The sequence below is a fragment of the Lucilia sericata genome, unplaced genomic scaffold (genome assembly GCF_015586225.1).
Source record: "Lucilia sericata isolate MDLA Ls3-8-SP2 unplaced genomic scaffold, ASM1558622v1 Contig003474F_arrow, whole genome shotgun sequence".
In the NCBI taxonomy this organism is placed as follows: domain Eukaryota; kingdom Metazoa; phylum Arthropoda; class Insecta; order Diptera; family Calliphoridae; genus Lucilia; species Lucilia sericata.
The window spans coordinates 27,982-36,841 of record NW_023996893.1 but is presented as its reverse complement, the minus strand read 5'-3'; the positions used below and the strand labels follow the sequence as shown (position 1 = coordinate 36,841).

Genomic DNA, 8,860 nt, shown 5'->3' with positions numbered 1-8,860 from the left:
ATATGAGTTAGATCATCAACAATTAGCTGCTGAATATGCCAATACTGATAAAGGTCCTACCGCTCCTTTAATGCTGCTCCTCAATTTATACAAGCTACAGCAGGTCAACTGGCCCTCGTGGTCCCCCTGGTAATATGGGTCCTTCTGGTCCTCAAGGCTTTCAAGGATACGTGGTGAACCAGGTGAACCTGGTTTACAAGGTCCTCCGGGTCCAGTAGGACCACGTGGTTTACCTGGACCTCCTGGTAAAGATGGTACGCCGGGTGAAGATGGTGAGCCAGGTCTTCAAGGTTTAGCTGGTACTCCTGGTCCTCGTGGTTTGCCCGGTCTCCCTGGACAACCTGGTTTAAAGGTCATCGCGGTTTTCCCGGTCTAGACGGTGCTAAGGGTGATCAAGGTGCTCCTGGTGAGAAAGGTTCCACAGGAGGTATGGGTCCAGTGGGCCCAGTTGGTGCTACTGTAAGTAATCTTCTTCAACGCACTTAACTATAAAGTAATTAACATATTCCTTTAAAGGGTCCTGCTGGTCCCCGCGGTGAACGTGGTCGTGAAGGTGCTGCGGTCAACCTGGTGCTCGTGGTTTAGATGGCAATCCTGGTACTCCTGGCCAACCTGGTGCTATTGGCAAACCTGGTCCTCCCGGTTTTCCTGGCATTCCTGGTGCTAAAGGTGATATGGGTCATATGGTCCCAAAGGTGATCAAGGTTTGCGGTCCCCGTGGTGAAGCTGGTCGTCCTGGTGCTACTGGTGAAAATGGTTTGCCTGGTCCCGCCGGTAAAGATGGTATGCCTGGTGATAAAGGTTCTATGGGTGCTCCTGTATGGCTGGTCCTCAAGGTTTTCCCGGTCCTCGTGGTCCCGATGGTTTGCTGTAGTCCTGGAGAGCCTGGTATTAAGGGTGCTCCCGGTCAACCCGGTGAAAGAGGTTACAAAGGTAAATTTAAATAATATGAAATATTAGAAATTGTTTACCATTTCTAATGATTTTAGGTGATCAGGGTATAAAAGGTGAATCTGGCCAGCCAGGTCCACGCGGTTTACCAGGCACTGTAGGTCCAGAAGGTAAACGCGGTAAACGTGGTATGCGTGGTCCAACTGGTCCTGCTGGACCAACTGGTGAACGCGGCTCTCCTGGGTTACCTGGTTTGCCAGGTCCTGATGGTCCCATTGGTCCCAAGGGTACTCCCGGTGATAGAGGCATTCAAGGTCCTGTAGGCGATAAAGGCAGTCCTGGTGATATTGGTCCTCCTGGTGTACCCGGTCTGCAAGGTCTACGTGGTTTACCTGGACGTGTGGGTCCTGCTGGTCGTCAGGGAGCTCCTGGTGAACGTGGTATCCCAGTGCTGATGGCAAACCGGGTGACCAAGGTCCTCAAGGTTTACAGGGTCTACCCGGTCCAATGGGTATGCCTGGTGATAAAGGTATTCCTGGTGAAAATGGCAAAACTGGAGAACCCGGTGCTCAGGGACCACCTGGTCCTCGTGGTGATAATGGCAAAGATGGTTTACCGGGTGCCCAGGGTCCACCTGGTCCTTCTGGTCAAGATGGTGCTAGAGGTGAACCTGGTCCTACTGGTCCTAGAGGTTTCCAAGGTTTACCTGGTGTAGCAGGAAGCCGGTGCTCCTGGTAAAGATGGTGCTCAAGGTCCACCTGGACCACAAGGTCCTTTGGTCCTGTGGGTTTGAGAGGAGAACGTGGTTATCCCGGAGAAAGAGGTTCTATTGGTAACCCGGTACACCTGGCGAAAGAGGAGAACCTGGCAACCCAGGTCATGATGGACCACCGGTAATTAAATATGTTTATATAATTAAATCTTTGTGTTATTAACCAACATAATTTCAGGGCGCTCCAGGTAAACCAGGCGATAAAGGTCACATGGGTGCCCCTGGTATGATGGGTATGCCTGGTCATAAAGGTCTCCCTGGTCCGGCTGGTGTTAAAGGTGAACGTGGTAGTCCTGGTCAAATGGGCCCTGAAGGTCCTTCGGGTCGTCCTGGTGATCGTGGTCCTCAAGGTAATGTTGGTCCTCCTGGCGCTCCTGGTGAAACTGGTGAAAGAGGTGAACCTGGTAATCCAGGTACTCCGGTGAACAAGGTGCTAATGGTGTGCCCGGCGAGAGAGGTCCAATTGGTCCTGCTGGTCCTCCTGGATTCCCTGGAGCTCCTGGCTTAGCTGGTCTACCCGGCGCTAAAGGTGATCGTGGTTTGATGGGCATTAAGGGTGAACAAGGCATTCCTGGTCCTCATGGTAATCCTGGCGAACAAGGTTTACCCGGTCCTATAGGCTTAACTGGACCAAAGGGTGCTCGTGGTGAAACTGGTCTAAGAGGAGAACCCGGCTTAAGTGGTCTACCAGGACGTCCCGGTGATGCGGGTCCAGTGGTAAGTAGTTTTGAAGAAAATTCCTTAAAATATGAAATTTTTACTATTATGACATTTTTAGGGTCAACCTGGTAGCCCCGGTTTACCTGGTGTAGCTGGTCAACCTGGTCTTAAAGGAAACCCAGGAGAGCAGGACGTCCCGGTATGCCTGGCAATCCTGGCTTACAAGGACCCTCCCGGATTAGAAGGACAAAAAGGTGAAACTGGTAGTGATGGTCCTGCAGGTCCTCCTGGGCCTCAAGGACCTCAAGGTCCTCATGGTGATAGAGGTATGCCGGGATTTACCTGGACCACCAGGTGCTGCTGGCTTAAGAGGTTTGAGAGGTGCACCTGGAGAACCCGGACAACAAGGAAAACCTGGAAAAGAAGGCGCTTCCCGGTCCTCAAGGCATAGCTGGTCCTAGTGGCAATCCTGGTCCGATAGGCGAACAAGGTCCCGAGGGTCCTCCCGGCAAAGCAGGTCCTCCTGGTATTGCTGGACGTCCAGGAGATAAAGGTCCTCCAGGTCAACAAGGTAATCAGGGTCCTGCCGGTAATCCAGGTCTTCCGGGTCCTCCAGGTCCTATGGGTCCAATGGGTCCTCTGGGAGAACGTGGTCCTAAGGGTGAGACAGGCTTACCGGGTGTAGAAGGTCCCATGGGCTTAAGAGGCAAAGCTGGTCCTCCCGGCCCCGAAGGTGTTAAAGGTGAAACCGGTGAACCGGGTCCCAAAGGTATTAAAGGTCACAGAGGCTTAATAGGTTTACAAGGTATGCCTGGTGCACCAGGTCTAAAGGGTGATACTGGTCTTCCCGGAGTACCAGGAGCTCCAGGAAAACCCGGCGAAATGGGCATGAGAGGTCCCCAGGGAAGAGATGGTAATCCAGGACCAGCAGGTCAAGCAGGTCCACCCGGCCCCAGAGGTTATAACGGCAATGATGGCAAACCAGGTCCCATGGGTCCAGCTGGTCCTCCAGGACCGCCAGGTCCACCCGGCGAAACTTTGGGCTATGATGTAGCGGCCTTAACAGCCTTACTAAATCAGGGACAAACCAAGGGTGTAGATGTTTTAGGCGACCAACCTATGCTCGATCAATTTGGTGAAGGTTTAACCGATGAAGAGAAACACGCTTTGGTTTTGAAGGCCTACGAGCATGTAAAGGCCTCTTTCATACGCTTAACTCGACCAAATGGCCAACAATCAGCACCAGCTAAAACTTGCCGTGACCTATTTGCTGCCTATCCCGAATACAATTCTGGAGAATATTGGATTGATCCTAATGATGGTGATCCACAAGATGCTATTCTAGTGTATTGTGAAAAGGAAAGACGTGCCACCTGTATTCGACCTCAACCCAAACAGACTAAGGTAATTAGCTATAAAGGAATGGAAGAGGAGGCGTGGTTAAGCGAGATGCCATCAGGCATGAAAATCCACTATAAAACAGATTCCTATCAAATGGGCTTCCTACAATTGATGTCAGCCAAGGCCACTCAGCAAATAACATTCCATTGTAAGAACACTGTGGCCTACAAGGACGAGGAGAAGGATACCTTAAGGTTGGTTATTGAATATTGAAATACAAGTTTTGTATTTTAAGGTGATTGATATTTTTGCAGAAATGGTTTGAAATTGTTATCGTGGAATGATGCTGAACTAACAGCCGATGGCCCTCAACGTTTGCGATATGAAGCTGTTGAAGATGGTTGCAGAGTAAGTTTAATATGGAACAGACTAGACAATAGACTAGACTATAGACTAGTCTATAGACTTGACTATAGGCTAGACTATAGACTAGACTATAGACTAGACTATAGACTAGACTATAGTCTAGACTATAGACTAGACAATAGACTAGTCTATAGACTAAACTATAGAATAGACTATAGGCTAGTCTATACACTAGACTATAGACTAGACTACAGACTAGACTACAGAGTAGACTATAGACTAGACTAAAGACTAGACTATAGACTAGACTACAGGTTAGACTATAGACTAGACTACAGACTAGACTATAGACTAGTATAGACAATAATACAGACTAGACAATAGACTAGACTACAGAGTAGACTATTGACTAAACCATAGACTAGACTACAGCGTAGACTATAGACTAGACTACAGACTAGACTATATACTAGACTATAGAATAGACCATAGACTAGACTATAGACTAGCCTATTGACTAGCCTATTGACCAGACTATGGACTAGACTATAGATTATACTATAGACTAGACTATAGACTAGACTACAGACTAGACTAGACCACAGACTAGACTATGAACTAGACTATAGACTAGACTATAGACTAGACTATAGACTAGTCTATAGACCAGAATATAGACTAGACTATAGACTAGACTATAGACTAGACTATAGACTAGACTATAGACTAGACTATAGACTAGACTACAGACTAGACTATAGACTAGACTATAGACTAAACTATAGACTAGACTATAGACTAGACTATAGACTAGACTATAGACTAGACTATAGACTAGACTATAGACTAGACTATAGACTAGACTATAGACTAGACTATAGACTAGACTATAGACTAGACTATAGACTAGACTATAGACTAGACTATAGACTAGACTATAGACTAGACTAAAGACTAGACTATACACTAGACTATAGACTAGACTATAGACTAGACTAAAGACTAGACTATACACTAGACTATAGATTAGACTATAGACTAGACTATAGACTAGACTATAGACTAGACTATAGACTAGCCTATAGACTAGACTAGACTAGACTATAGACTAGACTATAGACTAGACTATAGACTAGCCTATAGACTAGACTATAGACTAGACTATAGACTAGACTATAGACTCGACTACAGACTAGACTACAGACTAGACTAGACTACAAACTAGACTATAAACTAGACTATAGAATAGACTATAGACTAGACTATAGACCAGACTGTAGACTATAGACTAGACTATAGACTAGACTATAGACTAGACTATAGACTAGACTATAGACTAGACTATAGACTAGACTATAGACTAGACTATAGACTAGACTATAGACTAGACTATAGACTAGACTAAAGACTAGACTATAGACTAGACTAAAGACTAGACTATAGACTAGACTATAGACTAGACTATAGACTAGACTACAGACTAGACTAAAGACTAGACTATAGACTAGACTATAGACTAGACTATGACTAGACTATAGACTAGACTATAGACTAGACTATAGACTAGACTATAGACTAGACTATAGACTAGACTATAGACTAGACTATAGACTAGACTATAGACTAGACTATAGACTAGACTATAGACTAGACTATGAACTAGACTATAGACTAGACTATAGGACTAGACTAGAACTAGACTATAGACTAAGACTATAGGCTAGACTATAGACTAGACTATAGACTAAACTGTAGACTAGACTATAGACTAGACTATAGCCTAACTGTAGACTAGACTAGACTAGACTAGACTGACTATAGACTAGACTATAGACTAGACTATAGACTAGACTATAGACTAGACTATAGACTAGACTATAGACTAGACTATAGACTAGACTATAGACTAGACTATAGACTAGACTATAGACTAGACTTAGACTAGACTATAGACTAGACTATAGACTAGACTATAGACTAGACTATAGACTAGACTATAGACTAGACTATAGACTAGACTATAGACTAGACTATAGACTAGACCTATAGACTAGACTATAGACTAGACTATAGACTAGACTATAGACTAGACTATAGACTAGACTATAGACTAGACTATAGACTAGACTATAGACTAGACTAGACTAGACTATAGACTAGACTATAGACTAGACTATAGACTAGACTATAGACTAGACTATAGACTAGACTATAGACTAGACTATAGACTAGACTATAGACTAGACTATAGACTAGACTATAGACTAGACTATAGACTAGACTATAGACTAGACTATAGACTAGACTAGAAACTAGACTATAGACTAGACTTTAGACTAGACTTTAGACTAGACTATAGACTAGACTATAGACTAGACTATAGACTAGACCATAGACTAGACTATAGACTTGTCTACTTACTAAACTATAGACTTGTCTACTTACTAAACTATAGACTATATTATAGCTTAATATATTTAAAAATATTGTTATTCTTTTCGTATTTCCAGAAACGTTCTAATAGCTGGAATAAATCCGTTCTAACCTATACCACCGAAAAATCCCAACGTTTGCCGATTGTCGATATAGCGGTACGCGATGTCCGTGATGCAAATCAAGAATTCCGCATTGAGTTAGGAGCAGCTTGTTTCTATTAGAGGCTTTTTTAAAATTTTTGTTTTAAATAAAACAAAATACTTAATTACATTTTAATTAAATTAGTTTTAGGAATGATATTTTTACACAATCTCTCTCAAACTCTTAATCTCTTTTAATCGATTTCTCTCTCTCAGCGAACGACCAAATAATATAACAAATTTTTTAAATTAGTTAATTTTAAATTAATAAATGCTTGTAAATTTTTAATTTTAAGACAAAATATTTTTGGTATACACAGAGTTTATTTAAGATTTAAATTTTTTTAGATTTATAGTTAAAAAAATAAGTTAGTTTATATTTAGAAAAAAATATTAAATGAACAACAATAAAGCACTTTTAAGCATAAAAATATCGATTGTATCATGAAGTTTTTTTAGTATACAGTGGGATCAAAATAATTTTGAAATCAAAATAAAGATGAGATTAACTATTTAGATGTGAATAAAGATTCTAGACTAAAGTCCAAATTGTCCTTCATTGTCCCACTGTGTGCAATAAATAATAATAAAATGTATTGTTTTTAGAACTTTAGAATATTGACATAAAAACTTTGAAAAGTTTTTTTATAAAAAATATGCAACAACAATATCATTAACATGAAAGCAATTTTATACCAAATGGCCTACAGCAACGTATTAGCAGAAGGATGGGGAGAAACAGGAGAATTATGTGGATGCTGTATGGATGCTCTTATACAAACAAACCGAAACAGAAAAGGCAAACATGAACAAGATTTTAAAGGTGCTTAAAGGTGTGTGCATATAATGAGAACAATTGAATAAGTGGGTATTAGGCAGGTCCCTTAAAGGGACTATAGACTAGACTATAGACTAGACTATAGACTAGACTATACACTAGACTATAAACTAGACTAGACTATAGACTAGACTATAGACTAGACTATAGACTAGACTATAGGCTAGACTATAGACTAGACTATAGACTAGACTATAGACTAGACTATAGACTAGACTATAGACTAGACTATAGACTAGACTATAGACTACTATAGACTAGACTATAGACTAGACTATAGAACTAGACTATAGGACTAGACTATAGACTAGACTATAGACTAGACTATAGACTAGACTATAGAACTAGACTATAGACTAGACTATAGGACTAGACTATAGACTAGACTGATAGACTAGACTATAGACTAGACTATAGACTAGACTATAGACTAGACTATGAAGGACTAGACTATAGACTAGACTATAGACTGAGACTATAGACTAGACTATAGACTAACTAGCTAGACTATAGACTAGACTATAGACTAGACTATAGACTAGACAATAGACTAGACTATAGACTAGATATAGACTAGACTATAGACTAGACTATAGACTAGACTATAGACTAGACTATAGACTAGACTATAGACTAGACTATAGACTAGACTATAGACTAGACTATAGACTAGACTATAGACTAGACTATAGACTAGACGTAGACTAGACCTAGACTAACTATAGACTAGAACTATACGATATAGACTAGACTATAGACTAGACTATAGACTAGACTATAGACTAGACTATAGACTAGACTATAGACTAGACTATAGACTAGACTATAGACTAGACTATAGACTAGACTATAGACTAGACTATAGACTAGACTATAGACTAGACTATAGACTAGACTATAGACTAGACTATAGACTAGACTATAGACTAGACTATAGACTAGACTATAGACTAGACTATAGACTAGACTAAGACGAAGACTATAGACTAGACTATAGACTAGACTATAGACTAGACTATAGACTAGACTATAGACTAACTATAGACTAGACTATAGACTAGACTATAGACTAGACTTAGACTAGCTATAGACTAGACTATAGACTAGACTATAGACTAGACTATAGACTAGACTTATAGACTAGACTATAGAATAGACTATAGACTGACTTAGACTAGACTAATAGACTAGACTATAGACATAGACTATAGACTAGACTATAGACTAGACTATAGACTAGACTATAGACTAGACTATAGACTAGACTATAGACTAGACTATAGACTAGACTATAGACTAGACTATAGACTAGACTATAGACTAGACTATAGACTTGACTAAAGACTAGACTATAGACTAGACTATGACTAGACTATAGACTAGACTATAGACTAGACTATAGACTAGACTATAGAC

The 8,860-nt window shown here is 41.1% G+C and overlaps 1 pseudogene; it reads left to right on the top strand.

Annotated features, from left to right (window-relative positions):
• The first annotated feature begins 7 nt into the window (after positions 1–7).
• LOC119614815 lies at positions 8–7,015 on the top strand (annotated as a pseudogene).
• The last annotated feature ends 1,845 nt before the right edge of the window (positions 7,016–8,860 follow it).